The sequence below is a fragment of the Natator depressus genome, chromosome 14 (genome assembly GCF_965152275.1).
Source record: "Natator depressus isolate rNatDep1 chromosome 14, rNatDep2.hap1, whole genome shotgun sequence".
Lineage (NCBI taxonomy): Eukaryota > Metazoa > Chordata > Testudines > Cheloniidae > Natator > Natator depressus.
The window spans coordinates 12,473,544-12,492,134 of record NC_134247.1 but is presented as its reverse complement, the minus strand read 5'-3'; the positions used below and the strand labels follow the sequence as shown (position 1 = coordinate 12,492,134).

The window sequence follows — 18,591 nt, the reverse complement described above, 5'->3', positions numbered from 1 at the left end:
ACAAAGGGATGTTAGTGGTGTGAGTGTTTGTTCTTATAGTGGAAAGGCTTTTTCAAAGAAGAAGGTTTAGCAGCCTAAAGATGGTCAGACAGGAGTCACCTGATCTCTAGCCCAACTCCACAGCCAGTTATCCGTAACTGTCCTTCTATTTGGTCACCATTTCCTCCCGAGAAAAACTGCTGCCATCATAGAGGGAATGAGTTTGATTTACATAACAGAGCTGCTCTACAGAGCAGCACTCGGATTCAAAACCTATTTATTTCTGATTAATCTTGAGGGAGGGGGACAAAAAAAGCAAGGGGATAATTGACACTTATTCAGTGATAAATATTTTTCTCTTTTTTGTCCTTTTAGGATTGGAAGTAGTTTGGGAGGGAAAAATACCAGTGATTGTTGCCTAGCAACTGTTGGAACCTCAGGTGAAATCTGTTAATTAGTCTGGGAAAGCTGTGTGGCCTGTGAAGTGTTGCTTAGCAACCAACAGCACTCAGGATAAAGAAACTGGGAAGGTTAGTTCAAGAGGACAGAGCTTGCTTAATCTGGTGTTAGTTGGAGTCAAGACAGTGAGCAACGAGGACACCTCTCTGCAGAGCTTATCAGACTTTTGGAGCTGTAAATGTAAGTTTATATATATGCTGGTGGTGTCCAGTAGAAAGTGCACTTTATTCCCTCTGGACTATAGCGTCCCTCGCTATAGAAGACAATATGTTGCTTTGCAGGTTTCCTTTTTTTCCAGAAACCTTTGTGGGACAGCACTTTTTGCTGGGTGTATGTAAATGTAAGGAGGCAGTGTTGTATTGCATGAACATATTGCACCAGCTGTTGCAGATTAGCTCACTGAAAATTATTCTTTTGATCATTCAGCTATCTAGTGGCAAAATTATTCTCTTCCCTTCCCCTCCCTGGCCACCTCTGTACTGTTGGTACATCTCACCTGGCCCATCTCTAATATATGCATTTATTTAGCAATGTATGCTATTTCCATTGTGATCAGCTGGGGACCATCTAACTAATTTGTGTAGTATCTATTACATTTCTACATGTGATACCTGATATTCTCAAAGGGATACTCCACCCTCTGCCTTCCAAGCAGCAACCCATGCAGCCTCCTTATAAAGAGTCTCTGTACTGAAGTTAACTAGTTATTCATGAGAGACCAGTTCTTTCAGAGCAATGTTCAATAAAGGGCATCCTCATTTCTGTCCAGAAGAGGACCATGCCTCTCGAGGTAGGCTTTCTCATTTTAAGTCGCTTTTAGTGGAATTGTTCTACTTCATGCAAAAGAGCAAAATCCAGACCTCTTCTTTAAAACCACCCAGTGACTGAACTGTCACCCCACATTACAAAGGAAGTTCTAACCTCTTCTGTTTAAAATAAAATACAGCTTGGCCCAAGTGAGCCTCTTTCCATGCCCTGACTCAGCCTGGCTTTGGAAGACCACTAGAGGGAGCACTTTCCAGAAATGCATGGCCTGACCTGAGAATGCCGTACTGCTGGCTGAGGAGTATGATGATGCAGTTAGTGACTGGGTCATTTTCTCTAAATAAGAACCATCTGTGCAAATCAATGAGCACATGGATGCAATTCCTCTCCTCCTGTCTGTTTGTGATGGTGGGTCTCCCTCAACTGTCACACTGTGTGTATCGGGGGCATTCAGTCTAGGAGTCCAGGGCAGCTACCTGGGGGCTAAAGTAGTCTTTTGCTACTCCTTGTACTTGTCAAGTGTGACGTGAAATACCTCTGCCCTGCTTTTTCATCCTTAACTGCCTCCCAAACACCCAGGAGCCCACAGACTATTTCTGATCCCCATCTCTTTTCAACCTCCCCCCACCCCCCAATATACTGTATACCATTTTACCATCCCAGAGCAGGTCACTTTCTCATTGAACAGTCAATTTCCTCCCACCACTTCTTGGTTCTTTCCCTATGTGTTTCCAAGAGGTTCTTATACCCAGAGATTTGCCACTTTTCCAGGGACCCCACTACAAATCCCCACCGGGGGTAGGGGGGAGGGAGACAGACAGACCCCCAAACTGTACTGTGTTTCACTGTGATCTCAGTCTTTTGCATTAAGTCCTCTCTTGGGCTAATGCATTAATTTTATGGAAACATACGTCTGTGAAGTAGTGTCTGTCTGATTATATAAATTGGTATGGCAATGCATTGTTAGATGAAATATTCAGATAGTCCATCAGAAGACACTATCTATGCTCCTCTGTTCCTTGCTGCAAACCACTGAAGTATGTGAAATTTTAATTGGGTAAAAATATTCAGCACTATCATTTTACCTGAAGATGCATCCTATGTCAAAGGCAGCCACTAACTCATTTCCTTTTTGTGCATGCTGATGAGATGCCTAAATAAATAAATTGCCATCTAACCGACTGATTTAGAAGCAGCAAGCAGAGAAGATAGAACTTTCATTTCCCTCTTGACTATTCAGGAGAACCACTGGTAAATTAATAAGTGAGGGAAGTCTCATAGGATATACTATACTTGAGTGCAAACACTCAAAATATTCATAGAGTAAAAAAGGCTTTATGCTCATCATATGAATTGAGAAATGTATTGCAAGACCAGCAGAAATTGAGGTTATTGTGTGGCTTATACTATTAATTACAATGGGCTGACCATGTGTCTGTTAAAGTTAGCAGGATTCTTTCCATTGACTTCAGTGGGAGCAAAACTGAGACCATGAACTGAAAAGCAATGAGGCTGTTGTATTTAATGCTTTTAAGACTGAAAAGGAGTTTCCCAAAGATGCTTAAATACGAAGGAGGCAGCAGAATCATTCATTTCAAAGTGTTCTGTATGCTGCCCATTGTTCGTGACTAGAAGACAGCAATACACTGCTGAGTTGGCATGTTGTTAAAAATGCCTGGGAAAATTGTCTTGCCAACAGGAACCAATGATCTGGTAAACAAATTAGACTAACATGACTTATTAAATTTTACAGAGTCCTGGAGACAAAGGAGAAGTATCAAAATATTTTAACGTTCCTATTTAAAGTGAGAAGCCAGGATCATCCCCTTAAAATTTCTTCATTAAAAAATGGTTCCAGACACTAGAAAACTTTGACCATGCAGAATGAGGGAAGCAACTGTTCCAATTTCAGAGCATTTAGGGCCTAAGGCAATGGGGCTCTGACATTTCTACTGAGTGGCAGGAGCTGAGAGGATGTTATAGAGACCTGGCAATTTTGAAAGTTTCTTTAATTGCCGAAGGTAAGGGCAGTGTTCCTCTTAGTTGCCATGGTACATAACAAATGCCATGTCAAATAAACCTAGCCCTCTGTTGCTTGGCAAGCCATTCTGGAAGTTCATATTGTAGCTAATCCAAAACCATGTACGTCTCCACAGTTATCACTCATGCTGCACATCATAGCCCCTCAGAACTTCATCGGGTCAAAAATGCAGGTGGCCCCATCACTTGAGACTTCTGAAAACCAACTAGAAAGACCACAAGAAATTGTTCTGCAAAACAGGATTGTTTTCTACAGTGAGGATCAAATCAGTCTTTCATTTCTGCCTTCTGTGATTCTACCAAATCACATTTCTACTTGTAAACTGAGCAAATGTGGCCTGTAACAATGGAAAAGACAAGATGTGGCAATACACAATTCTTATTTTTATAGAGTCACTGTTATATTCAGACCATATTTTAATGTGGCATTAGCAAACAGTGTAAATAATCTCTTAATAGTTGCAGATAAGTTATTTGGAATTCTTCTTCCAGTTGTTAAATTAGTATTACAATGAGATGTAAACTGCATTATAATTTCTAAAGCACCCTGAGGCTATATGGGGGTGACAAACTTGGACAATAAAGAGCTGAAGTGTGGCCACTGATGTATTATGGATAATTTTCTAATTGTTGTTTTAACGAGGCTCATATTTAAAGATATGTGAAGAATATGGTTTTTTAAATCTTCAAGTTTGAAGTACTGCTGGCAAAAAACTCCTCCCAAGAGTTTTTCATAGAAATCAACTGTGATATGCTGGTAATGATAAAGGTATATAATAGTAGGGCTGTGTGAAAATTCCACATCAAACTCTGAGGCTCATTTAAATGGCAGAGAAAACTTTTAGCTAGCTTGAGGCAAACCAGGGGCTGTTGTTCCTCTCCATCCTCACAGATGCAGAAACCTCACTCCCACTGAACTCTGCTTACCATTCTTCCACCAAATCCCAGGACACTGTGATGCTTCCCAGGGGTACCTGGGGTTGTGATGCACCTCACCACCACCTGCCCTTAAGCATGAGGAAGACTTGTCTGTGCCTGCTCTGGATCAGCTCCCTGAAACCACTGACATCTGGCAATACAAGCATTGCCTTCCAGACCTCCACAGTCCTCGCTCTCTCTGTAGAGGTAGCGATAGGCACATACCAACCCCTGAGTCCTTGGAGCATTCCCTGCAGTGTGCAGCCACTTACACACTGAACACTCACAGAATTACCAGGTCTGCTGTTCCCAAAAGAACAGCACATAACAGCTTGTGAGATTCAACTCAGGACCACTAATTTGCTTAACACCACAGCACTGAGATATATTTATAGTGAAAACAAAAATAAAAAGAATAGAGATTAAAGTGATAATGAGTAAAAATATTGGAAACAAATGGTTACATATAAACAAAACCATAACATGCTTTTTAGAGACAAAACTTAATTCATATTACCCTTTTGTCTGGGGAAGCTTATATCACCCAAAGTTCTCTCCAGCATTTTTCAGCCAAGCCTTGTTGATAACCCTTTTTTGTGAGGAAAACTCACTGTCCATTTACTTCCTCCATGAGGGGTATCTTCTTTGTCTCCTAAATATAGTAGAACAAATCTTTGTACTGCACCTCAAGATATGGTTCTCTTCCCCCCCCCCCCCCCATTTTCCTCTTCCTGTTAGTTTCTTTCTTTGAAGTTCCCACAATCCTTCATTAACATTCAGTTCAGACAGATGATAGGCCCATTATGAATTTTATAATGCTCAATTTATACATAAACACCCAGTTAGATAAACATTACTTGTCTGCCAGCAAACCTGTTTTTCACCTTTGTGTCTAGGGACTGGTCCCCAGCAGACCTTTAAGAACATATTTTTCAGTTAATATACATAACTCCTTACACAACATCTGTACATGCATTTTTCAATGGTATTGATGATTGTTGTGATATTGGCCCTTATTTGAGATGTCGTGTGACACTCTCGGAACTAGAATAAACATGGCAGACCCAAGAAAATTCCTGTAACCCCTCTGCACACACTTGCCAATTGACATTAAAAGGTTCTTGAGTTACAGACACACTAAATTACCTTTGGTGTCTTTCAGGAAGATTATAGTATCCTGCAACCTGCCTTCCCACCATCTTTAAAAGGTGGCAAGCTTGTATGCTTTCTCCATCCAGGACATTAACAGGGGCTGGCTCTCCCGTTGCCATAGATGCTTGGGAAAGGTCTTCAAGGGAGCAGAGGAAATAGGAAAAAATAATATTTAGCACTTTACATTTTTAAAGTATTCTATAAATATCAGCAAACCCTCACAAGCCCCAAGTGAGGTATGTAGGTAATGTTATTCCTTCTCATGAATGAGGGAACAGAGTCTCAGAGAAGTCAAATGACTGCCAAAGTTACACAATATGTCAGTCTTGGAGCAAGGTTTAAAACTCAGTGAGTTTTTCGCTCTGAGCCCTTAGCTTAGCCCACTAGTACTCATTACCCATCTGTGCTCCTCTACTCTTAATGCCACTCCCTCTGTGAGTCCACCAAAGACAGCCACTTTAGGCTTCTGGCTCCCAGTCATCACCTCTCTTAGGTGAAGACTCTGGTCTGTCTCACTCCTGACCATGAATTTTAAGGCTGCACAGTAGCCTGCCTTACACTCCGATATCCCCAGCAAGCCAGACTGCCTAAAATGCCAGCTCCTGCATTTTGCTTTCTCTCTAAGGGCTATGAACCTCAGTTATAAGTTACCAGACAGCTCCTTCTAAGCAAGCACATTTATTCTTAAGGTAAAAGCATTACAGAGAAAACATCTTAAACCAATAAAGAACCTACACACATGCTGAAAAGGTGGTCACTCCCTACTTACAACCTACCAGAGGCCTAGGCTGAAGTCCTTCAAAATCCATAACTGGGTTTTCCCCATGGTTACAAGTTCATCTATCTTAGATCCAGAACTAGAACTGAGAGTGGGCAGATTAATGATTTCTTTATATAGCTCAGGCCTTTGACCTTGTCCTTCTGTAATGGGTAATGAGGAGACAAAGACCCTTCTCTGCAGAGCATATCTTCAAAAGTCTGTATTTTTGCATAGCTGGAGTTGGAGAATTTGCATTAACCTCTCCCTAGGGATTTGCCAGGAAATCCATTCTTGTTGTTCTAAAAATCCATACTGGTCTGGCACGTTTTCAGTACAGTCTTTTGAACTCCCAAGTCACCCATCTGTCACATCATCTCTCCCCCCTCTCCCCTCCCCCCCAAGAGGTTACATACTATCCTGGCTCACAATAATTCACAAATTTAATACAATAAGGTCTTCCAAGTATATTGCAGGAAGTTGCCATATCTGTTGCACTATATACCTCTTTCTTGGGTCCTGAGACTCCTCTGAGTGCACAAGGGAATGCCTGGTCTGGCTCAACCTTCTGAGGGAAACTGGGGGCATGGGGAAATTGGACCAATGAGCAACTCCCTTAAGATGATGGTCTGTATGGTGCATACAGAATGCAAATAAACTGTGTAGGTGATGATATAGTAATATATTCATTAGTATTAGATCCTTAATTGTTAATGTTGGTACAGAAACTTGAACATATAAAGCCTAGAAATATATGCCTTTATATTTAAATACCAAGACAACTTTATACTGTAGATATAGAAAGAGATTAACAATAAGGAATACCTAGGAAAGACTGAGACTTTTATATATCCAAGGTAAAATTGATGAATTTCTCAAGTGTGACTGCTGTACAAGTGATTTGTTGTTTGTTGTTTTTTTTTTACTATGGCTGTATCATATACAGGAAACATCAGTATATATGTTGGGTAGAGGACAAATAGGAAACAAATAGTGTTTTGGGGAACAGAGCATATAGGAAACTGAGTGACTCAAGGTGTGGGATCTGATTCCTTTATTGGAATTGAAATAAGCTTTACGGCAAGGGGAAGAGAATGGGTTTAAAAAGGGTCTTAAAAGCTGTCAGTCATGTAGGTTGTCAGAAAGCCTGTTCCTAGAGGGGCGTGTGACCTTAAAAGACCATGTTATATTTCAGTATTGTTGCAGCATCAATAATACGAGATGTAGTGTTTTTGATCATTACTACAGAATACGACAGCAATCCCCTCATAAAAGAAAGCGGTCTTCTAATGTGGAGAGATAAGATGTGGGGATTTAAAGGGGTGTATGAATAGTTGATACTATGTGTTTGTTTTTCTGCTTGTATATTACAATAATATATATTTTTATACATGTATATGTGCAAATTGCCGCCCCTGCATTCTGATTTTAAGTCTGTCAAAGGAGTTATTCAAGGCAGTTCCCGTTCTCTACAAGGAGCTGCTTTGATGGACTGAGCTCAGAGTCCAGACTCACCTGTTTACATGCTATGTAGTGCTCTGATGTGAGGTCATCACATGGTCCTAGAATTTGTCTCCTAAGTCCTCAATCCTCCAGTGGTTTTTGTCCTATGGAAAGGAGACAATTAAAGGAGGTTTTGAATGTGAATTTTTTTTTTGCCATTTCAGGAGCTATATTGGCTATTTCTCAAAATCCTGGTGAGATAAAACTTATAATTTTACCTCGCTCCAGGAGAGAACCCAAACTACTACCTAATAGCACAAATAGCGCAGCTGTAATTCAATTTATATTGCTGCAAAACATGGCATTAAGTAAAATCAAAAATACACATTAAAATCATAATGGAATTTATGAAAACCTCATTTCCACCTGGACTGCTGGGAACTTACTGCTTGTTGAAACTATCACTTTTTTCAGTACAAGTTCTGTCCCAGTTTTTGTACTTTGTTACAGAATATTAAACCTAAATGGGAAACACAAATAGTTTCAAACTAATCTGTCACTGAGGTTTTCATTTCAAATAAACAAGTCATGTTGTGAATACAGGAATACTCAGGGTGATGTCAGCCTGCAGTCCCTACCTGAAGCTTGAAAATATAGAAAATCTTTCTCTGTATGGTTTGTCCTAGTTTTGGCTTCATGTTTTAATCTCTTCTTTTATTAAATAAAGTGGGGGAGTTGTTTGTTTTTCATTGCATGTTTAACTCCTAAGCTTTTCTGTCTCCAATGTTTATTTTCAATTTTTCATAAGGGCAGAAGAAATCCTCAGGCTAGGGAAAGGCCAGTAGACTGCTCATACTTGTGCATTTTGCATTCTGTTGGCTTATTTACCTTTCATACCTCTCTATTCTTTCCTTGTTGGAAAAACTAATAGACTGTGGATGTTGCCTGAGCGCACTAATGCTGCTTTGCCTCATTGGAACTTTTTGTAAATGATTTCTCAGACCTATCACATGAAATGGGATTTCTGAAAGCACTTTTGTTCTAGTTTCTTGCTTTCCCAACCATGTCCTGTTGGTTTCTACTCTGTCATTTACAAGGGTGTGGAGTCTATTTCGCTCAGCAATATTATCCTGCACACTAGCAATTCTTCACATTTTGTCTAGGTCACTATCTAACTTTTCTCTCCCTTGCATGGGCAGGGTCAGCTTTTACCACTCTTGCCTCCTAACCTCTGAAGCCAGCTGCATTCATGTTTGCTTTAGGGTTTGTCTACATGAGAAAATTTACCAATATATTTATACTACTGTGACCAGGATCCCAGGGGAGCCAGCTGAGGTCACTCAATTTGGGTGAACTGCAAAGAAAGGGGAAGACAATCCCCAAAGCTGGTGGATATTCCAATACTTAGATTTACCAAGCCAGCACTAAACAGCTTCTGTTATGCCTTACTGGTTACTCAGAAGTCCAAAACACAGTTCCCTTAAAGTGACCCAGCCTCAGGCCTCCACCTAGTTACCCAAGTCAGATATGATGAGGATTAATGAAAATCTTAGAACCCAATTTATATGGTGAATAAGGTTCTACCAATCCCAAAGGATCAGACACGTTACCTCCCAGGTTAATGAATATTCCACATCTTACCCAAATACATGCTTCCAGCCAATTCTTATTAACTAAACTAAAATTTATTTAAAAAGAAAAAAGTGAGAGTAAGTATGTTTAAAAGATCAATATACATACAGACATGAGTCAATCTTGAGATTCAGATTCATAGCAGAGACGGTAAGCTTTGTAGTTGCAAAGAGTTTTTAGAATTTAGTCCTTAGGTTATAGTCCAATGTTTATCTTCAGGGCGGTCCATTCAGAACTGGGATCTCAGTCCTGATGGCTTAGACTTCCCTGGCATGAAACCTCAAGCAGATCTGAGATAAAAAGGATTGGGACTCAAACATCTTTTATACAATTTCAAGCCTTCTTTGACAGGTTGGAGTCCCTTGGTTTACAACAGGTAATCAGGGTGACTTTGAAGTAGGTACTGAGCACTGGTACTCACTGGTACTGAGCTACACGAATTAACATAAGGAAATTGCCTGTTTTTCATCATTCACAGATGATCGGCTATACATTTCAAAGAGAGATGAATACAGCGATATCCCATGTTTACAATTTATTTAAATGCTAGGATGTTCTTTTGATCTCAGAATTAACAGAATACAGCATAGACAGGAACGGTTGATTACATTGTTGACCCTTACCAATATATATGTAAATACACAACAACATAAACGTTATCTCTCCATATGTCTTTAATGGTTGCATTTGAGTCATTCATCCTGCAGGATGTATACCCCTTTCTGGTCATGCATCACAACTACCATAGTTACACTAGTATAACTGCCCATATGGACACACTTATTCTAGGATTGGAAGTATTAGATATGACATGGAAGTAATAGGATTGTGGGGAAAAAATGGGGAAAGCAGCTAATGGTTGTGCAGACGAGTCAAACTTTCCTTGATTTTATGTTAGTCTGACATATCCGCTTTAATCTGTTAATAATTCACTTGTGAGATAGTGAAGAAATAATTTTAAAATTTAATGCTAAGGAAATGATCTCTGCATCTTTTAAGACAGTTTACTAGAGTCAGGTTGATACCTCCAGCCAGGAAAATTAACATTCAAAAGCATGGTTGTGAAGCTAAGACAAAGCTAACCACTTGGGGCAAGGTCTATTTGAAAATAAGATGTAAATGGAGTACAGAGAAGAAAGTAGCCCAAACCTTCTCACCCAGAGACAGCAATTATAATTGTGAGTGACTCTGAAAAACATTCAATGGGCATGGCATGAGACACACTGTAATATCACCACCAGCTGGGATATCTTGGTACAGCCCTTAGTTAAGCTTGTCTTAAGTATGACATTAAGGAAGGCATGCCAAAGTAACCTTGAAACTGTTAATGATGCTGAGAATCGAGTGTGGAAAGAGATATTCTGGTTTAATATGGCTTATTCTCAATATTTCTTTATATAAGCATCTTTGATTGTTTTGGAGTTTGTTTCGTTTTTGGTTTTGTTTGTTTTGTTTGTTTTTAGGGAAAACAACCTGTGACCTCTTATGAAAGGCAATCTGGGAGAAAATACTTGAATATTCTGCCAGCATGACAGTCAAAGACACTGGCTGCATTAGTAGGGTATGGAGAAAGCTGGTTTACCACAGGGTCTGACAAAAGTAGGGAACTAAAGATTATTGATAATGTTAAAATTATTCATCTCCCTCTAATAATGTCTGGTCTCTGATTCCAACTGCACACTTCTTTGTAGATGTGTGTGATATTTCTGCTTGAGACCATATTGTGTTACCAACCAGGAGCATCTCAAAGTATCTTTGTCATAAAGTGAAAATAAAACATGTATTGTTAAGTTTTTCTGACACTATTCTGTGGCTTATGGAACTGTATTCTGTGGATATATTTTGAATTCCCTATAGAGGTGGGCAAAATTTTTCAAACTTTTTTTTCTTTGATGAAAAGTGTAAATTTAGCTCAACCAAAACATTTCACGAATTCACGTAGATTTTGACAAATTATTTCAGTCAAACAAAACACAACAAAAAAATTCTGAAATGTCAGAATGAACCGTTTCAAACAGTACCAAAACAATTCAATTTTTCAGGCTCAAATGATTCAAAAGGACAGGAATTCATTCCCAAAACAGGAGGAGGAGAAGGAGCTGGTTGTGGCGGCAGCAGCCTCCTTCCCTCCACCCTTATACCCAATGAGTCCATTGATTAGGGCACTCCCCTGGAATGTGGGAAACCCAGGTTTGAATCCTTATTCAGGAGTAGTGACTAGTATCTAGATGTCTCTAGCCCTTCTTAGGAGAGTTCCCTAGTCACCGGGCTATAGAGTCATTCTTGCTGTCTCTGTGGCTCGATGATTAATCAAGTATTTTTCTACTAAATGAAACAGGTTGAGAGCACTCCACCCCCAGTATACCCCATATTCACACAACTCTTGTTCCATGCAGACCCATGTCAGCTGACTACATACATGGGATGGGGGAATTAAACACACACACTTAAATTGTAAGGAAACTGAACGCCATTATCCAGTGACCTTAAGATACAACTCGTCTAGTAGAGGAGTTTGATTAAACACTCAATCAGCTCTGAGATATTCCATGTAGTAAAAAGTAAGGGCTACAAGCCAGTACATCACAGTACTCTACACTGTATTAAAGTGTTGCATATGCTCCCTGGAGTGTTTAATTAAACTCACATTAAGATTGTGCATGTCTCTGCCATTGAAGATAAGAAAACTTTTGGATCCAATTCAGAGCTGCCAGAAGATTGGAAAACTGTTCAGAGGTCAGTGCAATATCTGGCCTCCACTGACTCTAAGTTTGTACTTTTAAATGTCCCTTCATCTGTGTTCAGAGAGGGCACCAGTCTTCTATTGTTAGATATGACTCATATCAGAACTATATTCTGTAGCTATATAGACAGTTACTAAATTCATGTCTAAAATGACCTTTTTTTCAGCACCATCCTGAGATTTTCTAAATAAATGAGCTGCTTTTGTTACCCTTCTTCAGTCTTTAGCCCATTAGTAACGGGACTGTGATGGAACTTTCCCATTTAGCAATACATTTTTTATGTGCAAGATGTTAGGTATGGAACTGGATAATTATGGTTTAATGGGTTTTGTTGTAGTCAAATGTGTCCTAGGCTGGGTATACTGCTCTTTTGGCCAATCCATGATACTATTCTTTGCTGCAGCCTGAGGTAACTACACTTGATTGCCAATTAAGTAACAAATATCACAAGAGGAATATTTCTATTTCTTGGCAGTATTACCAGGCATGAGGTTGAAGGCTGAATCTTTGCACTGGCTGTGAGTGTAATGCTGTGAAGATCTCCAGGCTGCAGTTTCATATTTCAAAAATGGCTTTTACAAATTTCCTCCGGCAAGGAGTACTTAAATGCATTGAATTTTCTGATTCTATTACTGTTGTTCTATGTGCCTGATCCTGGGTTGTAGTGTTTTACCCAACCTTTGTCTTGGCTTAAGGAGGAAAAATATTTATTTCCCCCATTTATGAGACTATGCCAATGTTGGCCTGTAGACACTTGAACAAAAACCCCACACAATTTCATTCTGAAGGGGAGATAATGCTATTATTACAACACATCACATTAATACACTGTAGAATGCCGCCTTTTGATATGGAATGCAGAAAAAACAAACTCCTGGTTGGTTCCACGTTAAATATTTGAATCTAAAAAGATATTTCCAGCTGGGAATGTTATTACAAGCCTATAAAGAAACATCCTTAGTGGAAATATAAAAATGTGCTAATGGACTTGTTAGCAGCATTGCTTAAGGCTTTTAAATCACTGTCACATTGTTCAGGGTAATCTATCTCTGTAGACATTTTTAGAGAATAATGTAGTATGAATATCTATGTATTCCACTAGAAAACAAATTAATTCTGTTTAAATAATGAAGAAAGAATTATGAGACCAGGAAATGGGAGATGGGTCAGGAATCCATATAAATTGGTGGAGAAACATTGAAGCTACATCCTACTTTGTAGGCGACCCCTGAAGCTGTTTCATGCCTTACAAAGGCTCTTCATGTATTTAACATATGTATTGTTTGTAGGTTCAATAAATGTAGAACGTTATACTCTCTCTCTAATTAGGCTAATCTAGTAATTTAAAATAAATAAGAAGCCAATTTATTTGGCATAGATTTCATGCTATGTAAGAATAAGCAGACTAGGTGCTCAGGTATTATAATAATGGAGACCAGAAAAAGCCCTTAACAATAACTTACAAAAACTGCTAACCGCACTGTATGTGAACACAGCATGTGAATCAAATTCTGCTCATGGTTACATTGGTATAAATCCGGAGTAATTCTGTAGACTTCATGAGAACCACTTTGCATTTTCAGTGGCGTAACCAAGAGCAGAATTACAACCTCTGGAAAATCCTGAACTAAAGTGTGGCTGGGCTGAAATGTTGAGCTTTTTAGTTTTATATAGAAGTGTAGACAAGAGTTGAGCATAGTTGATGTGTACATAAAGTACTTTATGGAAGAAGATTACTCTCTGGAATGCTGCTCTGTTTGCTACATTGTGAACTTCTGCATGCTCTGTTACAATTTAATTACTTTAGGGATTCTATTAACTGCTGATTTTAATTCCTAAATTTTCATTGTAATTCTTCTAAATAAGAAAAGCTTAAACCAAAAATCGAAATCCCCAAACCTGTGAAGCATTGGAAGTTCATACCCAGACTGGCAATTTGAATTAGTTGCTAAGGCCAGTCTCTACTCTTTGTTCTTACTAATATTGTTTCCGTCATGGCATTCTTTAGAATTCCTAGAAAATGTTGGTTAACATTTAAACTGAAACCACCTTCTTGATGATGCCAAAACCTTTTAATACCTTCAACCTTTCATCGTGTTCATCCTTATTGTTCGATATACAAGGATAAAATCAAAGGAGTTGTTTTATTTACTATGTTCTTACATTATAGTCATGAACAAAATAAGCTAGTCTATCTGAAGCACCTAGAAAGATGGCAGGGATGGGATCTACAGTTTTGCCCACAAGTACAAAAATCTGGTAATACTTTTGGAGATAGCCCCAAGGGATATGGCACTTTTGAAAATTTTGCCCTAAGTGACTTAGGAGTCTAAGTCCCATTTTCAAAAGTGACCGATGTATTTGGGAGCTGAAGTCACTTATGGAATTTTGAAAATGTGGCAGATTATCAGGTTAAAAATCATATACAGTATGCCTAAGTAATTACATTTTTTGCTTGTTACTAAAACAACAGGAGATTATTGCAACTGAAAGATCTTTAAAAATCTCATCAACTTTTCACAGCTTAGTTGTTTTACTTTTTTCCATTGGACAGATCATTTCATTTGCTAATTCTGTGGGCTGTTACAGTGCTGCAGTGTCTGAGCTGCAGACACTGCAGGGGAATTTTTAAATCCAAAAACCTCTTCTCGTTAATTTAAAAATAAAAGATTTGTTCTAAATTAGCCTCTATTGCACCAGTGTAACTTGCATTAAATGGATATTCACAGTTGTAACTTAGAGGAGAAATTTATCTTTTGTGCCTGAAAATGAGCCATAAAAATTTTCATCGTAATCTGAGTTGGGATTGAGGGCCAAATTTTATTCTCAGTTACACTGGTGGGCATCCAGTGTTTCTCCATGGTGGAATAATCCTTAATATATACAGATATTGCTAAGAGCTGAATTTAGATATTCCTTTCTAGACCATAGACAGGAAGGACTACAGGATTTAGTCTGTTGTTTCTTTAAAGTAGCAAAACTGATATGGTAGGTTAGAATAGGATCAGAAGTTAACCTTTGCCACATTTCAGAGCAACTGCACCTATATTTCCTCTCCGTTGTCCAGCAAGGGCACCTTCTCTTAGGCTTCCGGCTCTCCAGGCATCTCCACTCTTGGGTAGAGACATGTGTCTGTCTCCTTCCTGACTGGAGTATTTCCAGGCTGCACAGTTCTCTGCCTATGGTGTGATATTCCCGCAAGACAGTAAGAGAGAGCAACGTGAAGACGCTGGCCTGTTTAGACACAGTGTCTAAACAGGCCAGCGTCTCCACTTTGTTTTCTCTTTGCAGGCTATGAACAGGGTAATTGCCCGCAGTTTTAAGTTACCACACAGCTTTTTCTAAGCAAGCACATTTATTCTTAAAATGAAAGCATTACAAAGAAAACATATTAAAAACAATAACCTACACACGTGCTAATAAGCTTACCAGAAATCATCCCCCACCATCACCACAAGGGCTCTGGTCACCATTAGTCTTTCCAACCCTTCCCTAAGTATTGGGGCCTCCCTTGGATAGAAGGTCCTATCTATGGGCTGGCCCTGAGTCAGTTTAAACTCAAGCTGTTTATGCAGAAGTCCTACTGGTCTTGAATACACTGGTTCAAACCAGATTCCCTGAAGTATCTCCAGGTGGTATTGCCTTTTGGAAGGTGTTAGACCTGAGTGAATTTGCCTAATCGCACACTCCCATGCTGCCCTGTCCATAGTTCCTGAAGGGCTGTGGTCCCCTTACCCCATGTAATTACATATAATCCTTGTCCCACAGTGATACATACTGACAGGTTTCGGAGTAGCAGCCGTGTTAGTCTGTATTCGCAAAAAGAAAAGGAGTACTTGTGGCACCTTAGAGACTAATCAATTTATTTGAGCATAAGCTTCTCACAAAAGCTGATGCTCAAATAAATTTGTTAGTCTCTAAGGTGCCACAAGTACTCCTTTTCTTTTAGTGATACGTACATTTACTACCGTAAGCTTTAACTTAATTCAGTAAAGTTTGTCTAGGATATTGCAGGAAATGATCATACCTGTCACAGTCTTTCCATATCTAAATTACACCAAAATCATGTAAGAAAACCAACTGAATCTTGGGTAGAGTGAGGTGCTTTTTTGTATAATTTTTTTTCCATAAAAAATAAATCAAACCTGAGAATTTAAATTTAAATATATAACTTTAATTAAGTATATAATTGTAGAGAATGTGTGTGTGTATGTGTGTATATACACACACATTATATAACACTGCTGCTTAGTAGTAGTTATAATTTATTATTAGGGCCGGACGAAATTCATGGTCCATTTTGGTCAATGTCATGGTCATATGATTTAAAAATCCTAAATTTCATGATTTCATCTATATTTATCTGATATTTCACAGTGTTGTAGTTGTAGGGATCCTGACCCAAAAAGGAGTTGTCGAGGGGTCACAAGGTTATTGTAGGGGCGTTGTGGTACTGCTACCCTTACTTCTGTGCTGCTGCAGGAGTCGGCGGCGCTGCCTTTCGAGCTGGGCAGCTGGAGAGCAGGGGCTGCTAGCCGGGAGCTCAGATCTGAAGGCAGAGCCACTGTCAACAGCAGCGCAGAAGGATGGCATGGTATGGTATTGCCACCCTTACTTCTGCACTGCTGCCTGCAGAGCTGGGCCCTCAGTCAGCAGCCACCACTCTCTGGCCGCCCAGCTCTGAAGGCAGCAATGCAGAAGTAAGGGTACTGCAACCCCCCTAAAATAACATTGTGACCTCCCCACAACTTCCTTTTGGGTCAGGGCCCCCAGTTTGAGAAAGGCTGGTCTCCCCTGTGAAATCAGTATAGTATAGGGTAAAAGCACACACAAGACCAGATTTCACACGGGGAGACCAGATTTCACGATCCGTGATGTGTTTTTCAGCTGTGAATTTGGTAGGGACCTATTTATGATCTATTAAGACAATATAGAATGTTTTAAGCATCAGGAAAGTAGGGTTAATAGCCATGAATTAGTTTGTCCGTTATTTACAAAGTTCCATGTTACAGGTTCATATATGGCAGCAGATTGCTGTACCTTTAATCTGTGGTGGGTCTTGGAGAGTCTTGTCCTGGGCTGATACTGTTTTTTATATTCGTCACCCTTCAGTGTAATTGTGATCCAGACAGGCCTGGTTCTATGGGATTAATGTTGATACAGCATAGTCGAGAGAAGTTTTTCTATTAGGGAAATGGGCTAGCGGTAGAGTTGGTCAAAATGTTTTTTCAATGAAAAAATTTTCTAATTGCCCATGGCAACTTCCATTTTTAATGTCAGCCGTGGAATGAAAAGTTGTGGATTTTTCAACAAAAATCCAAAAAAGTATAGAAAAAATATCAATTAAAAAAAGATTGTGGGTGGCAATATTTCTCAAACAGCTCTAATAATAATACCTAGCTGTTACACAGTACTTTTCTTCAGGAGATCTCAAAAATTATTTATAAAGGAGGTCAGTATTATTATCCCCACTTTACAAAAAGGAAAACTGAAGAATAGAGGCAAAGTGGCTTGCCTATGGTCACCCAGTAAGGCGGGCCAGGGCCAGGGCCAGGGCCAGGAATAGAACCCAGATGTCCTGAGTCCCAGTTCAGTGCTCTGTCCACTAAGCCATGCTCTCTCCCGAAACAAAGTGTCAAATCCTGCAGCCCTGAGGAAAAACTCTTACAGGGCCGAAACTCTGCTCTCAATTACATCCATGTAACTAGCGCAACTTCGGTGGGGTAAAGAATGGGGTAGAATTACAGGCCTGAAACTTCAGAGCACCAGAAATTCCCACTGAAGTAAATGCCTAAACAGCCCAGATTCAGGCCATGAATGTGAAATTTTTCATCATGTTTTAAAAAGGTATCTCATTGTGCATGCTTTATTGTATATAGGGCTGGGAAGGACAGGTAATGGAGTTCTGATAACAAAATATCAGAGACGGGAAGAGATCTCATTATTTCAAGAGTTGGAAAGTTCACATATTTATTAAAGTTACTGACAATGGTAGCAGTCATCCTCGACTGTAGATGTCAATGCATTATAAACTTCTAAGGCTTCCTTCCAGTCAAACAGTGAAGTTTCAGACTTTAGTCAGTCACTGTGGTTGTTACATAAATCAAAAGTTACTGCATGAACTTACTTTACTTTTCTGCAGCATTCCTATTAAGCTTAATGTGCAAAGGAGGCTGTAATCTATTTTTCAGGAATATTTCTGACACCAGGTGTAATTCAATGAGACTACAGTGTCAGCAGCAACTTTGTTAAACTCCACACAAAACTTTAAAGACCCAACTGCATTACACTAATGCTTGCACTTTGTCTATCCTTATTTGTCTATCCATATTTGCACTTGTTTTTTAGCAAAACGTTTTGGGCAGCAGAGTACAGAATCTTATATAACAAGTGCAAAAATGAAGGGACCAAAGAAGAATATATATGGCGAATTAATTGCAATTGCTAATCCATATGCAAAGTGTTGACCCAGAATTTTATTTTAATTAGTGTGCTACTTTTTGGGCAGATATCTTCCAAAATAAATCCCACTGCAGCTGACTGTTGAGATGCTAATGACAAAGCATCTTGGGGCTTTCCCAGAAGTTTACAGCTGCAAAGACAGGCAGACATCTTCAAATACTTTATCAAAACGCATTCCCACTGACAGGGCCGGCTCCAGGCACCAGCTTTCCAAGCAGGTGCTTGGGGCGGCATTCAGAA

General features: G+C 39.4%; 1 protein-coding gene across 2 annotated transcripts in view; it reads left to right on the top strand.

The window, feature by feature from the left end:
- Positions 1 to 315: 315 nt before the first annotated feature.
- LOC141998222 (myb/SANT-like DNA-binding domain-containing protein 7) overlaps positions 316 to 18,591 on the top strand; it is a 121,250-nt gene continuing 102,974 nt past the window's right edge. Inside the window, exon 1 of one of the 2 annotated variants that reach the window (XM_074970906.1) lies at positions 316 to 618. The gene's annotated coding sequence lies outside the window, so the exon portion shown is untranslated. The remainder of the gene's footprint in view (positions 619 to 18,591) is intronic. The other variant, XR_012641809.1, reaches the window with a different exon arrangement.